The sequence below is a fragment of the Felis catus genome, chromosome C1 (genome assembly GCF_018350175.1).
Source record: "Felis catus isolate Fca126 chromosome C1, F.catus_Fca126_mat1.0, whole genome shotgun sequence".
NCBI classification, from domain to species: Eukaryota; Metazoa; Chordata; class Mammalia; order Carnivora; family Felidae; genus Felis; species Felis catus.
In genome coordinates this window covers 7,241,506-7,257,727 of record NC_058375.1, presented here as the reverse complement: position 1 = coordinate 7,257,727, position 16,222 = coordinate 7,241,506, and the positions used below count along the sequence as shown (strand labels likewise).

Below are 16,222 nucleotides of genomic sequence, written 5' to 3'. Positions count from 1 at the left end.
CCTCCGCTCAGACCCCGCCCGGTCCCGGCCCGGCCTGCCCCTCCCCCCCGGGCGGCCCCCTCCCCAGCCCGGCGGCGGCGAGCCGGCCGCTGCCCGCCCCCGCCTTACCTCAGCCGCGCTACGGACCGACGGGCGGACGGGCGGGCCGGGTCAGCAGGCGACACGGCGCGCGGGGGCGCGGGGGGCCCGGCACCGAAGCGCCTCAGCGCGAGCAGCGGCCGCCGCGAGCCGCAGGGCACCGCTCCGCAGCCCCATCACGCAGCGGCCCGGCGCCGCATCGAGGGCCGCGGCGCGGGGAGGGCGAGGACACGGGACGCCGGGGCGCGGCGGCGACGGAGCCGGCGGTGGCGGCTGCAGCGGACGGGGAGCGGCTCGGACTCGCGCTGGCGCCTCCCAGGGCTGCCGCCGTCTGACTGACCCGCGTCGGTCCTCGCGAAGCTCCGCCCGCGGCCGCCCGCGCCGGACACCGCCCCGAGCCCGGCCACCGCTCGTCACCTCGGCCCGCCCCGACGTCCGCGATTGACGCGGGGGACAGCCAATCGGAGCTTAGAGCTCGAGGCTGCCGGCCAATCGCAGGGTGAGCCGGAGAGCGATTGGGGCGAGGAGCTGCGGAGATGCCGGGGCGCCTCCTGGTGGCCCAGGAGCCGACGGGGGTGCGGGGCTACTGGGCTTGCGGGGTTGGGGAGGCCGGCGCCCAGAGTCCCCTCCCGGTTGACCCGCGAAGGACGTGAGTCGGCAGCAGTGGCGCCCGGCCCACCTGATGATCCACCTTGAACAAAGCTTGGCCAAGTGGGGCGGGGCGGGACTGTGGGGACCTGACGCCTTCGGAGGGGCTGAGATGCATATGGGAGGCAGCCGAGCGTGCAGGCATTGTCCGTTTGGAAAGCTTCTCACACGTTGAAGCCGCCGAGCACGGCGCAGTCGGAATTGAAACACGCAAAGGGATGAGTGTATTATCCCGCAGCAAGCTTTCCGGCCTATTCTTATCGAGCCCGATCACAACACCTCCCACACGCCACCTTGGGAGAAAAGGCGGAATGAGTAATGGAAAAGCATGACTTAGTGGGCATTCCACTCGTCTCCTTGGGAGACCGCGTAAGGGCCGTGAGTAAAGGAACAAAATGCTTTGTATCGTCTCTGAGCTAATGACCCGAACTCCCCTCTGGGAGATGCCCTTGAAGAGGGGGGGGTTGTTGGAATTCAGCAACCCGGACAACACAAACAGTCTAGTCGCGATTTTTTAAAAAAAATCAGATTTAGATTCAGCTCAAAAGGCAAAGCCCACAACTGTTCGTGAGCGGTCCAATTCAGTACTTAATGAAATACAATAGTCAACAGCATATATGTGCAGTTATCATGCCAAGCACTATTATTTTATTAGGTTGTGAAATGCTTTCCTATTTACTAACAGACAATGAAAGTAAAATACGATTTTCACCCTGAATTCAATACAGTTTTGGATGTACAAAGCCTTACTTATAAGCAGACGCTAAAACACCGAAATTAATTTCCTACACTAATGATTTTGGAAAATCCCCATCCCCACTAAAGTCCTCATACTCTCTATCTATCCAGTCAACATTTATTGAACGTTTCTCATTTTATTTAGAATTTCAGCTCCACCTACCTGCAAAAGGATTTGACATAACTTCCCTGGAAGTATAAAAGCAATAAATCTTTATAACATTAACATAGGAGTAAAGTTAATAATTAAAAAAACAACAACAATAAAAGCCTGTATGAATAAGCCGGGTGCATAGAAAGAAAAGTAATATTAAAAAGCAGAGTCAGGGAATGTGCCACCGCTGAGCACAAAACTCAGCTCTTAGCTTCCTGAAAGCCAGAAGAAAAATGAAATTCCAATGGGCTAATGAACAGAAGTTCATCAGTTCATCAGCAGACATCAACTTTTTCCTTGTTTGGAGCTCTTTGTGTAAGTACTATGATAAGTACCATGGAGAGTTACAAATACCTGGACGGTAGTTAATCTTGTCTGAGCTCTCAATGGAGCTCAATCTAAAAAGAATCTAAAACCTGGTGAAGGGAATGTGGTGGCCATCAGCACTGAAATTAAGCAAAACACACTGAGAAGGGTCAATAGAGGCAGGTAAGGCTGTTCTAGGTTTCAAGGCCAAAACAGCCGGCGCTGCATCAGCCTTTTTCTCCTTTGATAGATGAAGTCACTCTGCAGAGCCATTCAATTTCTCAGATTACAGATTTTGTACAAAAGTACCTTTTATAAACTGTCAAGTTCTAGAAAATTGAATTTAGCCATGGCCCCATTGGGCTATCCCTAGAATGTAAAAAGAACAACATCAAAAGATCTATTAAAGGGGCGCCTGGGTGGCTCAGTCAGTAGAGTATGCAACTCTTGATTTTGGGGTTGTGAGTTCAAGCCCTGTGTTAGGGCTAGAGTTTGCCTTAAAAAAAGAAAAGAAAAGAGAAGGAAAATGAAGGAAGGAAGAAAGAAAAGAAAGAAGAAAAGAATGAATGAAAGAAAGAAAGAGAAAAAGGAAGGAAGGAAGCCTGAGTCCTGGATGACTCAGTTGGTTCAGCATCTGATTCTTGATTTCTACTCCAGCCATGATCTCACGTTTCACAGGTTCAGGCCCCACATCGGTCTCCAGGCTGACAGTGTGGAGGCTGCTTGGGATTCTCTCTCTCTCTCTCTCTCTCTCTCTCTCTGTCTCTCTCTCTCTCTCTCTGCCCTTCCCCTGCTCATGCTCTCTCTCACTCAAAAAATTTATTTAATTAATTATTTAATTATTTAATTACTTAAACTTAAAAAATATTAATGTGATGCATATACCCCACTACTACAACTATAAATAAGGTTTCTGGATACAAGATCAACATACAGGGGCGCCTGGGTGGCTCAGTCGGTTAGGCGTCCGACTTCGGCTCAGGTCATGATCTCACAGTTCATGGGTTCAAGCCCCGCGTCGGGCTCTGTGCTGACAGCTCAGAGCCTGGAGCCTGTTTCAGACTCTGTGTCTCCCTCTCTCTGACCCTCCCCCGTTCATGCTCTGTCTCTCTCTGTCTCAGAAATAAACATTAAAAAAATAAAAAAAATTAAAAAGATCAACATACAAAAAGACAAAGTGTTCTGTTTCATTAGGAATAGCCAATTAGAAAATGTGATTTCAAAAGATCCCATTAAATATAACAGTACAACTATTAAATATGTAAGGTTAAGTTGACAAAAGATAAGCAAGACTCATATGGAAAAAAATTATACAGATGTATTGGTGAAACACATTAAAGGATACCTAAGTATCATGGCAACATTTTTCTGGAACTGTCTTATAAGGCAAGGGAAACAAAAGTAAAAATAAACTATTAGAACTACATCAAAATAAAAAACTTCTGCACAGCAAAGCAAACAATCAACAAAACTAAAAGACAGCCTATTGAATGGGAAAGATATTTGCAAATGGCATGTCTGATAAAGGGTCAGTATCCAAAATATATAAAGATTTTATACAACTCAATACCAAAGAGCCAAATAATCCAATTAAAAAGTGGGCAAAACAAATGAACAGACATTTCTCCAAAGGACATACAGGAGCACCAGCTGGCTCAGTTGATGGAACTTGCAACTCTTGATCTGGGGTTTGTGAGTTCAAGCCCCACCTTGGGTGTAGAGATTGCTTAAAAATAAAATCTCTTGGGGGGCACCTGGGTGGCTTAGTTGGTTAAGTGTCTGACTTCGGCTTAGGCCATGATCTTGCAGTTGGCAGGTTCAAGCCCTATGTCGGGCTTTGTGCTGATAGTTCAGAGCCTAGAGCCTGCTTTGGCTTCTGTGTCTCCCTCTCTCTCTCTGCCCCTCCCCCATTCATGCTCTGTCTGTCTCTCTCAAAAATAAACATAAAAAATTTTTTTAATAAAAAAGTAAAATCTTTTTAAAAACAGACATAAAGATAGCCAACAGACACATGAAAAGATGCTCAACATCATTCATCATCAGGGAAATGCAAATCAACACCACAATTAGATATTACCTCACACCTGTCAGAATGGCTAAAATCAAAAACACAAGAAGCAAAAAGTGTTGGCGAGGATGTAGAGAAAAAGGAATCCCCATGCACTGTTGGTAGGAATGCAAACTGGTGCAGCCACCATGGAAGACAGTATGGAGTTTCCCCAAAAATTAAAAATAGAATTACCATATGATCCAGTAAATCCACTGCTGGGTGTTTACTCAAAGAATACAAAAACACTAATTCAAAAGGATACATATACCCCTTTGTTTATTACAGTGCTATTTATAACAGCCAAATCTAAAACAGCAGCCCAAGTGTTCATCAGCTGATGAATGAATAAATAAAATGTATGTACATACATACACACACACACACACACACACACACACACACACACGATGGAATATTACTCAGCCGTAAAAAAGAATGAAATCTAGCCATTTACAACAATATGGATGCAGCTAGAGAGTATAATGCTAAGTGAAATAAGTCAGTCAGAGAAAGATAAATACCATACAATTTTACTCATATGTAGAATTTAAGAAACAAAACAAACAGGGGCACCTAGATGGCTCAGGTGGTATACTATGCAACTCTTGATCTCAGAGTCATGAGTTCAAGCCCTATGTTAGGGGTAGAATTTACTTTTTTTAAAAAAAGAAAGAGGGCAGGGTTGGCTCAGCATCTGACTCTTGATTTCGGCTCAGGTCATGATCTCATGGTTCGTAGGTTCGAGCCCCAAGTCAGGCTCCATACAGACAGTGCAGAGCCTGCTTGGGATTCTTTCTCTCTCCCTCTCTCTCTGACCCTTGTTCTCTCTCTCTCTCTCTCTCTCTCTCTCTCTCTCTCTCTCTCAAATAAGAAGGAAGGAAGAAGGAAGGAAGGAAGGAAGGGAGGAACTCTTAACTACAGAGAACAAACTGATGACCAGCAGAGGTGAGGTGAGTGGGGAGATGGGTGAAATGGGTGAATGGGATTAAGAGTACACTTCTTGTGATGAGAACTGAGCGATATATAGGATCGCTGAATCCCTACACCATATAGCTGAAGTGAAATGTAACAGGGTACGTTTATTATACTGGAATTAAAATAAAATTAAATACATCAAAATAAAAAAATAAAAATTCATCCAGTCACTAAAAATAGAGGGAGATAGTCCTACATTTGGACAGAAAAAAATATTATCAGATTGTCAATCGTCTCCAAGTTTAATCTGTAAACTTAATTAATGTAATTTCAGTGAATGCTCCAACAGGATTTTTCATGGAATTTGACAAGGTGATGATAAAATTCAAATAATAAATCTATTTCGTGCCCATTTAAAAAATTCATATGCTAGAACGAAGACAAGATTATCCACGGCAATTTTTAAGAACGAGATGTGGGGACTTGCCCATAAGTTAGCAAGATTTTCTGTAGCATCATCCTAATTAGAATTCTGTTGCACTGGCACAAGAATATACAAGTCCAGAAATGGAACAGAATAAAGTCCAGACCACATGCATATGGCAATACAACATGTGACAGCATTGACATTACAAATCAGTGGGAGAATGGTAAACTATACATGATAATAAATGATGCTGGAATAATCATTTACCTATACAGTGAAAAATGTGATGCTTATATCACACCATATAAAAAATAAATTTCAGGTGGAATGCAAGCCTGAATCAGCAAAACAAAGCTTTAAATATTTCAGTAGGAAATATAAAATATTTTATGATGATGAATGAAGAAAAAAAATTTTTTTAATGTTTATTTATTTTTGAGAGAGCTAGAGAGACAGAGTGAGGGAGGGGAGGGGCAGACAGAGAGAGAGAGACACAGAATCCGAAGCAGGCTCCGGGCTCTAAGCTGTGAGCGCAGAGCCCAATGCGGGGCTCGAATCATGAACTGTGAGATCATGACCTGAACCAAAATCAAGAGTCCATGCTAGTCGGTTAAGCGTAGGACTCTTAATTTCAGCTCAGGTCCTGATCTCATGGTTTGTGAGACCAAGCCCTGCATCCAACTCCATGCTATCAGCATGAAGCCTGCTTGGGATTCTCTCTCTCCTTCTTTCTCTCTTTGCCCCACCCCTGTTCATGTGTACTCTCTCGCACGCAAAATAAACAAATAAATAAACATTTAAAAAAAAGAATATTCCTTTTTTAAAAAATCTGTTTTATTTATAGGGCGCCTGGCTGGCTCAGTCTGTAAAGCATGCGACTTGTAATCTCAGGGTCATGAATTCAAGTCCCACGTTGGGTGTGGAGCCTACTTAAAAACAAAACAAAAAGAAAAACAAAAACTTTAGGGGTACCTGGGTGGCTCCGTTGGTTAAGCGTCCGACTTTGTCTCGGGTCATGATCTCATGGCTCATGAGTTTCAGGCCTGTGTCAGGCTCTGTGCTGACAGCTCAGAGCCTGGAGCCTGCTTCGGATTCTGTGTGTGTCTCTCTCTCCATGCCCCTCCCCTGCTTGTTCTCTCTCTATCTGTCAAAAGTAAATAAACACGGAAAAAAAATTTTTAACTAAAAAAGAATCTTTACTTATTTATTTGAAATAAACTCTACACCCAATGTGGGGCTCAAACTCATGACCCTGAGATCAAGAGTTACACGCGCCACCAGCTGAGCCACCCAGACGCCCCCAATAAGGAAAAATATTTTAAACACGAAACAAACACGAAACAAAAAAGACAGATTAATTTGGCTATAATTTTAAAAAACAAAACACTTATATACAACAAAAGATACCATAAAACAAAGGAAACAACAAACCATAGATTGGACAAATATGTTTGCATCAACTATAACCTGCAAAGCGGTCAGAATATAAAAGAAATCCAATCGATTTACAATAATATAAACCAATATGAAAAATAGAAACAACCTAACAGAAAAACAACGTGCAAAGGGACATGAGTAGGCAATTCACAGAAGAATGGAAAGACGCTTAAATCATGGAAATGAGACACCACGCCAAATCCAGCAAATTGCCAGACATGGAAAATGTAACAATACCAAGTAATGGAAGGGAAGGCAACGGGACGGCTATTTTGGAAAATCTGTTAGCAGCCAGGCAAACAGTAGATGAGCACAGTCCCGTAACCCACCAATTCTTTTTCCAGTAGATACTTTAGGGAAAGTCTTGCACAGGTAGGTAAGGAAACAGGTCCAAGGATGCGGACTTTGCAATGTTGTTTGCCATAGGGAAAAATCGAAACGCCCATCAACAAGAGGATGGATGAATAAATTGTGATATAGTCATACGATGGAATGCTATGCGGCAACTAAAGTCAATGGTCCGGACCTACATTGAACCACGCATCTGCAGCAGTCACGGTCCAGTTAGAAAATATAAACCACGGTAGCCGTGACAAACACGGGAGGTTTTTTTTTTTTTTTAGTTTATTTATTTATTTTGAGAGAGAGGGGAGGAGAGAGAGAACGAGAGGGGCAGAAGGAGAGGGAGAGAGAATCCCAAGCAGGTTCTACACCGACAGCAGGGCTTGAACCCACGAACTGCAAGATCATGACCTGAGCTGAAGCCAACAGTCACATGCCCAACCGTCTGAGCCACCCAGGCGCCCCAAACGCAGGAGGTTTAATAGAGGAATTGGTGGGGCGCCTGGGTGGCTCAGTCGGTTAAGCGTCTGACTCGGGCTCAGGTCATGATCTCACAGTCTGTGAGTTCGGGCCCCACATCAGGCTCTGTGCTGACAGCTCAGAGCCTGAGGCCTGCTTCGGATTCTGTGTCTCCCTCTCTCTCTGCCCCTCCCCTGCTCATACCCTGTCTCTGTCTCTCTCAAAAATAGGTAAACATTAAAAAAAATTGTTTTTAAAAGAAGATATTTCATCATTGGGGTACCTGGGTGGCTCAGTCGGTTAAACATCTGACTTCGGCTCAGGTCATGATCTCATGGTTCGTGAGTTCAAGCCCTGCATCCGGCTCCATGCTGACAGTGCGGAGCCTGCTTGGGATTCTCTGTCTCTCTCCTTCTCTCACTGCCCCTCCCCCCGTCAATATAAATAAATAAACTTAAAAAAAGAAAAGAAACTATTTCAGCGTTTAAAAATGGCGTTTGTCCAAAGGCATCCCAACTGCGACCCCACCAGTAATCCTCTGCGGGCTGGGTCAGCAGCTGGATCCGAGGGGCCAGGACTCCCCCGCGGCAGCTGGGCGAGCAAGAGGGGCCGAGTGGGCGGGAGGCCATAAGCCATAATCCTCTCTCTGACCTGGTTTTAAGATGTGCTGGTCGAACAGCCTGTACTGTGAAAGGTCACTGCGTCTTGGCCAGACAGTTGGCCTTCCTGACTCAGAGTCCATATTTGTTCAAAACTGCCACATGCAGCCACTTGCACTGATGAAAATGCAGGAAGAGCCCGCTTTTACCTCTGGGAGAATTAAGACCGCAGTCCTCTGTAGGACGATCCAAGCCCATGAAGAGAATTATCTCCCGTTTATTTTAACCAAGGTCAGGTAACACATGTACTTAAGTCTTGGATCATGTTGCACATTTAAAAATAGAACTGCTTATATGTTTAGACTTAGGAGGCTACTGTGTTGAAGCTAGAAAATATCTGTGTTTTTAATACAAAGCCCTTGTAAATATTAATTAACATCTATTTGGCATAAGTATGGGTGTACAGATGTATTAAACCCTGTATTAAATAACAACAATACAGGGGCGCCTGGGTGGCTCAGTCGGTTAAGTGTCTGACTTTGGCTCAGGTCATGATCTCGCAGTTTACGAGTTCGAGCCCCGCATCGGGCTCTGTGCTAACAGCTCAGAGCCTGGAGCCTGTTTCAGATTCTGCGTCTCCCTCTCTCTCTGCCCCTCCCCAGCTCATGCTCTGTCACTCTCTCAAAAATAAATAAAGATTAAAAAAAATTTTTGTTTAAATGTAAAAGTCATGTGTAAGATCTCAGAAAACATAGCTACCTGACAACATTTGGATCCAAAGGATTTTGCCTATCTCTAAAAGCCAAGTGAATGCAAAAAGTGAATTCTGATACTGTCTGGAATAGTCAAAATCATGCTGCAGGATACAAACACAATTCTAGAAAAGTAATTTCAAAAATACATTGAGTAGGACAAAGCTTACACCTTTGAAAATAAGTTTCTAGTCTTCTAGACAAGAAGAAAGAGGGGAAAAAAAAGTCTTTGCCTGGGGAGCACATTTGCTGAAGTTCCTAAAGGCAAGAGAAAAATCCATTGGGGTCATTTTTTTTTCCTTTCCTCCAATGTTCAATTATAATGAAATGAGTCCGTTTACAAGGAATGTATACATCATAGTGTAAGTTAGCACAATTGCCAAGATCACCCTGGCCCTGAGGACCCCATAGTAAATACCAAACAATCCATGCGGAAGTAATGAATCAAGAACCAAACACTGATATTTTTGCAAAGACTAAGAGAATGGGAAATTTTAATTTGGTGTGTTCCCTTACTTCCCCACGATTAGTGCAAGGTTTTGTTTTAATCAGCTGCTGGCTCTTTGCGAACACAGTCAGCTGTAATCAGCATGTCTGGCTGTTTGCCCCGGTCATGACTGGGCAATCTATCATTTCAGCCAGATAAGAATACTCTGCATAGATTCCCCTCCTCTGAATTGCAGCTTATGTACGCATCGTGCTTCTGTAACAGGCATTTTTTACTAATTAGGGACAACCTTGTATCAATTAACTTTGGTCTTAAAGCCATGATTAAAGAAACCAAATCGTCGTTTCTGGGCATTGCTGTGCCAGTGACAGATGGCCCCGGCACATGGGCAGAAGACGGTGCTTGAAATGGGCTTCCTGCGGCTCCAGGGAGTCCAGCCCACAGGAGGGATGCCTGGGACACGACAATAGGGACGGTCTGGGCAAAATGGAGAGCTGGGAGCACAATGCCCACAGCTCAACAGTGCTCAGCAGAGGTAGGATATCTCAAATGACCCCACCGTCTCCACCTTTCCTGAATCCCCAGTCTAAGGAGACTCCCCTCAAGACATAGCCCTCTCCAAGGCTCCAGCTCTCGGACAGTGTCTCTAGGAAATTGCATTTTCTTACCCTCGCATATAGCATAACCACCTAAGATGAATATCTAATTCATGCTGAAAACGCATCTCCTGGGAAGACGGAGTAGAGAGGGGTTGAGGGCACGTGGTCTTTTCAGTCCGGCTGTTTGGATTCTAATTCTGTCACTTGCCATGTGCCCTTGAGCACATAACCCTTGGTTTTCTCATCTCTAAAATGGGAATGAAGATAATGCCTTATTCGCTTTTCACGTTGTGAGAACCAGAGGAGATGTAAGTGTAAAACACGATGCCTGGGGCGCCATCATGTTACTTATATACTGACTTTAGGGGGGTGTGGCTGGCTCAGTCACCTAAGCATCTGACTTCAGCTCAGGTCATGATCTCATGGTTCCTGAGTTTGAGCCCCCCATGGGGCTCTGCAATGACAATGAGGAGCCTGCCTGGGATTCTCGCTCTCTCCCTCTCTCTCTGCCCCTCCCCAACTTGCTTGCTCTCTCTCTCGTTCTCTCTCTCAAAATAAATGAATAAACTTAAAAAAAATTTTTTTTAAATAACTTGATTAACAACAACAATGATAATGAAGCCATGGTCTCATCAAGTCAAGAAATGACCTCATTGAATCTTTATTCTCTCTCTCCTTCTCTCTCCCTGAATGATCCCCCATCATGCCTTTGCTTTGGTTCCTGTCTACACATTAGAGTCACAGCAGCTAAAACGCTACAGTGAAATAAATCTGCTTCATTCTGGCTGTGGGGTCATGGGCAAGTCAATGCCTCTAGACTTTGGTTTTTGATCGATTAGAGCAGATGAATTCTAAAGTAAGTCTAGGTTCAACTATCTTAGCATGGATTTTTTTTTTCATCCTCTCCAAGAAAGAGGAAGAATTTAAACAGATGATGGTGCTGATGTTGGTAGGGATAGTGATGACAGCAGCCGATATTTATTGAGCATGGTCTCTAACCAAGGACTACATGAAACATTCCATATTCATCGTCTCACCTAATCTTCGAAACAGCGCTATGAAATAAACCACTCCTGTCGTTCACATACTGTTCATATTGTTCACCCAACAATGCTGGGTCCTAATCCCTGGAACCTGTCAACGTTACCTTATAAGGAAACAGGGTCTTTGTAGATGTGTTAAGGATTTTAAGATGCAGAGATTATCCTGAATTATCAAGCGGGACCCTAAAGGCAATCATATGTATCCTTATAAGAGGAAGGCAGAGAGAGATACGACTGCACACACAGACGTGCTGACAGCAGTGTGATCGTGGAGGCAGAGCCTGGAGGGGATACACCCACAAGCCCAGCGAGGGACACCAGCAGCCTCCAGAAGCTAGAAGAAGCAAGGAACAAATTTTCCCTTAGAGCCTCTGGAAGGAGCACAGCCTGGTCAACCCTTAGATTTTTCAGCCCATGATACTGATTCTGGACCTCTGGCCTCTAGAAATGTGAGAGAATAAAACTCTGTCGCTGTAAATCACCTGATTGTTACTGAAGCCACAGGAAACTCACACCAACTCATTTATTCAAGGTGGTGGAGTCAGGATGCAAATCCGTCAACGTCTGGCTCCACACCCCATGCCGTTCAGCACAGCACGCCCCTTTGACACACACACGCACACGCACGCACGCACACGCACACACAAACAGAAATGGACTAAGTATTAACTAAGAAAGCGGAAGACAAAAGATCTGGAATTCTATCCGTAGCAAGGTAGTCATCTAAGTGTTGGATCCAACCAAGTTCAGTTCTCCATGCTGCAAACATCTCTGCTTTAGAAGCACTGCTGTGAAAGTTTACTCTCCCACACGCTTGACATCGAAATTAGGTCATACCTGCACCACAGCCAAGAATGTGTGCACTTCAGCGGGAAGATACACTCTGTGAAAAGAGAAAAGAGGATAGATACATTTAGTTTACGGCTGAAGAGGTTACTTGGCAGTAACTTCAGGCTCAGTCCACGCTGGACAATCAGAGGAACAGAAGCCACTTATCTTTTTAAAAGGTTTGTTTCCTTCTCTTCCCCTTCAACTGGGAGTCGGTCTTCAATTTTCTCAAAAGGAAAGTGAGTAAGAACTAAGACCTTGATTTTTATTCCCCTCACTTGCTACCTTCCTGACTCTTTGAGTTCCCAAGCAAGTCAACAAATGGGAGACTTGGGATTTGGGGGTTGAATTGAATCCTAATCTACAAATGAGCCCGCATTTTTTCCTCTGTAGGAACAGGACCTTCAGTTCAGACTCTTAGTACTCACTAAACCTTCTAGTTTATACTCTGAGCCTGTAATACTCATTAATCAGTGCATGACTGATAGTCCCTCAGTCCACCAACTTTATTCATTTAATCCACCCCCGCCGCACCTTTGGACATTTAAATGAATATGCACAAAGTTTTAAGATGCATGGTCATCATAGGATGGTCTGCAATGCTCTAAATTCAATGTTCTCCTCTATGGGCACCAAGTAGGAGCATGGACAGAACTGAGCTTGGGGCCCCCTTGGCTGCCAGAGTATTTTTCAATCATCCTGAAGAAATCAACTGGAAAAGAAAACTGTTTTCACATCACTGATGGCCCCAGTACGTTGTGGTTTGAAAGGACAATAAAGCACAGCCTTCTAGGACTAGGAGCCTCCGCGGAAGCTAAGCATTTAGATCTATAATATTTATATAAACAGCTGACTCTGTGGGTTTGGGTAGAAATTAAATTTATTTATAAATGTGCTTTTCTTTATAAGAGTTCAATTTTTTTTTTCTCTTTGGAAAAAAAAATTCATTACATCAGCAATTTCCTTCCAACAATGTCATGTTGACAGGTTAACACACTCATTTCACAAAGAAACTCAAAGGTATAGAAATAAATCTCCAAAGGCTACAAACCCAGTTATGACAATCAACTGTGTCTCTCCTCTCTCGCTCTCACTTTCCCTCTCTCAAACACACACACACACACACACACACACACACACACACACACGCACGCACACACACACACAGAGCCTGCACCAAGAGAACTTCAAGGCATCAAGGCACCAGGGTGGGAGACACCTTGTTTTGCTCTGTTTTGAAATCCCCATCCAGTCTGGCTGCCCACTTTCTGCCTTCCAACGCGTGGCAATTCCTCCAACGTGCTTAGCTTTCAACAGAACAGTATATAAATAATTTAAACCTCCATAAAAAGTGATACATGAGACGAAAGGACGGGCGATTTAAAGGGGACGGTCTCCTGGAAATCGGCACCACCACCTCCGTTTGTTCCTTTATCCATCCCAGGATCCCACAGGGTTTGGAAACGGCTGAAGCAAAGCTCTTGCCCATATTTCTTCATCTTTGGGGACACACTACTCCAAAGAGTGTGTTATAGCCTTTGCGGGCACACAGAAACCGATGAGCCTCAGATGTCCACTTAGCAGTTACGTAGTTCCCAGCAAATAATGTAACCCATCTGAGTTTCCATTCCAATCTGGAGAAAGACATGAATAAGAGTATCCACCACAAGGGTTCTTCACAGGTACACCACTGAACCCCGCCATGGAGAGGCCGGAGTAGAGAGGGAGGCAGATGAGCCTGAGAAACTATATAAAAATGGAGAAATCCAAGAGGCGACAGAAGGTGATTGGGCTCTAGGAGGGGAGGTAATGGCAGCACGGAGCAGATCGGGGTGTCAGTCTGAGTAGAGGGGAATCTGGGAAGGGCTGTTGTAGTCCTCCCCCTCCCCATGTCGTCTCTGCTGGCTCTGCTTGGGGTGCAGGAGCAGTTTGGGGAGATATAAATGCCTAACTGTGGGGAGGAGCAGACAGCTCATGTTGGAGGACGGCCACATCCCAACTGTTCCCTGCTCCTCCTCCATTCCCTAAGGAATGGGCGATTGCATCCATGTGAAGAGGCCCCTAGAAAAGAACTGCTCACTGGGGCACCTGGCTGGCTCAGTTGGCAAAGCATGAGACTCTTAATCTCTCGGTCATGAGTTCAAGCCCCCTGCAGGGCTTGGAGCCTACCTAACAACAACAACAACAACAACAACAACAACAACAACAACAAACTGTTCAAAAGAGGTACAAGAAGGGGCGCCTGGGGGGCTCAGTCTGTTAAGCTTCTGACTCCTGATATCAGCTCAGGTCATGATCTCACGGTCATGGGATCGAGCCCCAAGTCTAGCTCTGTCCTGAGTGTGGAGCCTGCTTGGGATCGTCTCATCTTCTCTCTGCCCCTCCCCAACTCATGGGTGCATGCACACTCTCTCTCCTCTTCTCTCTCTCTCAAATAAAATAAATAAACATAAAAAAATGAGGTACCAGAAGGTTTCCTGAAAGGCACAGTGACATGTAGGGAAAGCCAATGGGGGCTTATGAGGCCTATAATTTAATGCCACCAACTCTAAACTCTGACAGCCTCCCCAACATGTGTGCGCGCGCACACACACACACACACACACACACACACACATATGCTTCACCAGGAGGGCTCAAACTGGGGCCCGACCTCTAGTCTTGCTCACTACACATTATGACCCCCAGGGGAATCTGAGCTCATGAGAAAATAACTACACATCCAAGGAGCAAAACAGCCATACTATAAATCAGAGACAATAAACTGAAAAGCTTATATCTGAGGAAGCAGAGTTAATGGAGTAGATCCAACAGAAACTTCTAATAAGCATAATAAATATCTTCAAAGAGATAGGCTATTGGTAACACGTACTGAAATAAGCAGTTATTATTATTATTATTATTATTATTAAGTAGGTTCCACACCCAATGGAAGGCTTGAACTCATGACGTTGAGATCAAGATTTGAGATCAAGGGTCAGATGCTCCACCGACTGAGCCACAAGGTGTTCTCACGGTTATCTTAAAAAAAACAACAACAACACCAAAACCGAATTGGAGATAGAGGGTTCAATAGGAAAATGCATACAAAGAAGGAATTAGAAAATCAGGTTGAGAAACTCCACCAGAAGACATCAAAAAGGGAAACGATACAGATGTAGAAACGGCATCCTAGGTTATAATGCTGAATCATTGCGTTATGCAATGTAGTGATTTGAAAATTGGCATCTCTGATGCAGAGAAAAAGTGGGCGGGGAAGCGACTGAAACCAGAAAAAGACACTACAAGAAAAGAAAACTATAAACCAATATCTCTTATGACACAAATGGTAGATATAGATAGATGCAAACATTCTTAACAAAATTTTAGCAAATTGAATCAAACAATATATAAAAAGAAAAAAACACATGATATCCTAGTGGGGTTTCTCCCAGGACGGCAAGGTTTGTTTAACTTTTAAAAATATATTGGTATCAGGGCTCTGTCAGTTAAGCGACCAACTCTTGGTGTTGGCTCAGATCATGATCTCCTGGTTCCGTGAGATTGAGCCCCGGGTCGGGCTCCAAGCTGGCAGTACGGAGGCTGCTTGGGATTTTGTCTCTCCCTCTCTCTCTGTCCCTCCCCTACTCGTGCTGTCTCTGTGTCTCTCAAAATAAATACACTTACTTAAAAAAATTTATTGGTATCAATTCACCATATTAGCCTAAAATTTTTTTATTTTATTTTTTTAATGTTTATGTATTTTGAGGTGGGGAGAGGGGCAGAGAAAGAGGGGGATCGAAAGCGGGCTCTGCACTGACTGCACAGAGCCTGATGTGGGGCTCAAACTCACAAACCACGAGATCATGACCTGAGCCAAAGTCAGATGCTCAAACAACCGAGCCACCAGGTGCCCTAGCCTAAAAATTTCTTTAACTGTATTATAACTTCAATAGATGCAGAAAATGCATTTGACAAAAATCCCATATCCAACATCAAATGGACTCTGAAACATATTCAAGAATGTTTACGGCCACATTATCTTTAATAGTCCCAAACTGGTAACAATCCAAGTGTCCCTCAGCAGTTAAAGGGATAAAAAAATCTTTTGGTATACTTAAACAATGAAATATAGGGGCGCCTGGGTGGCTCAGTCGGTTGGGCGGCCGACTTCGGCTCATGTCATGATCTTGCAGTCGGTGAGTTCGAGCCCTGCATCGGGCTCTGTGCTGACAGCTCAGAGCCTGAAGCCTGTTTCAGATTCTGTGTCTCCCTCTCTCTAACCCTCCCCCATTCATGCTCTGTCTCTCTCTGTCTCAAAAATAAATAAATGTTAAAACAATTTTTTTAAAACAATGAAATATATATAGCAATGAAAATAAATGAATCACAGGTAATACAGCAATTCTGACTATACTCA

The 16,222-nt window shown here is 44.4% G+C and overlaps 1 protein-coding gene across 27 annotated transcripts in view; it reads right to left on the bottom strand.

Moving 5' to 3' along the window:
• KIF1B (kinesin family member 1B) overlaps positions 1 to 438 on the bottom strand; it is a 145,780-nt gene extending 145,342 nt beyond the window's left edge. For 11 of the 27 annotated variants that reach the window (XM_023258105.2, XM_023258106.2, XM_023258104.2 and 8 more), the window contains exon 1: positions 109 to 429. The gene's annotated coding sequence lies outside the window, so the exon portion shown is untranslated. Of the gene's footprint in view, positions 1 to 108 lie in introns of all 27 variants that reach the window. The other 16 variants (XM_023258095.2, XM_023258096.2, XM_023258099.2 and 13 more) reach the window with 5 other exon arrangements.
• Positions 439 to 16,222: the final 15,784 nt, after the last annotated feature.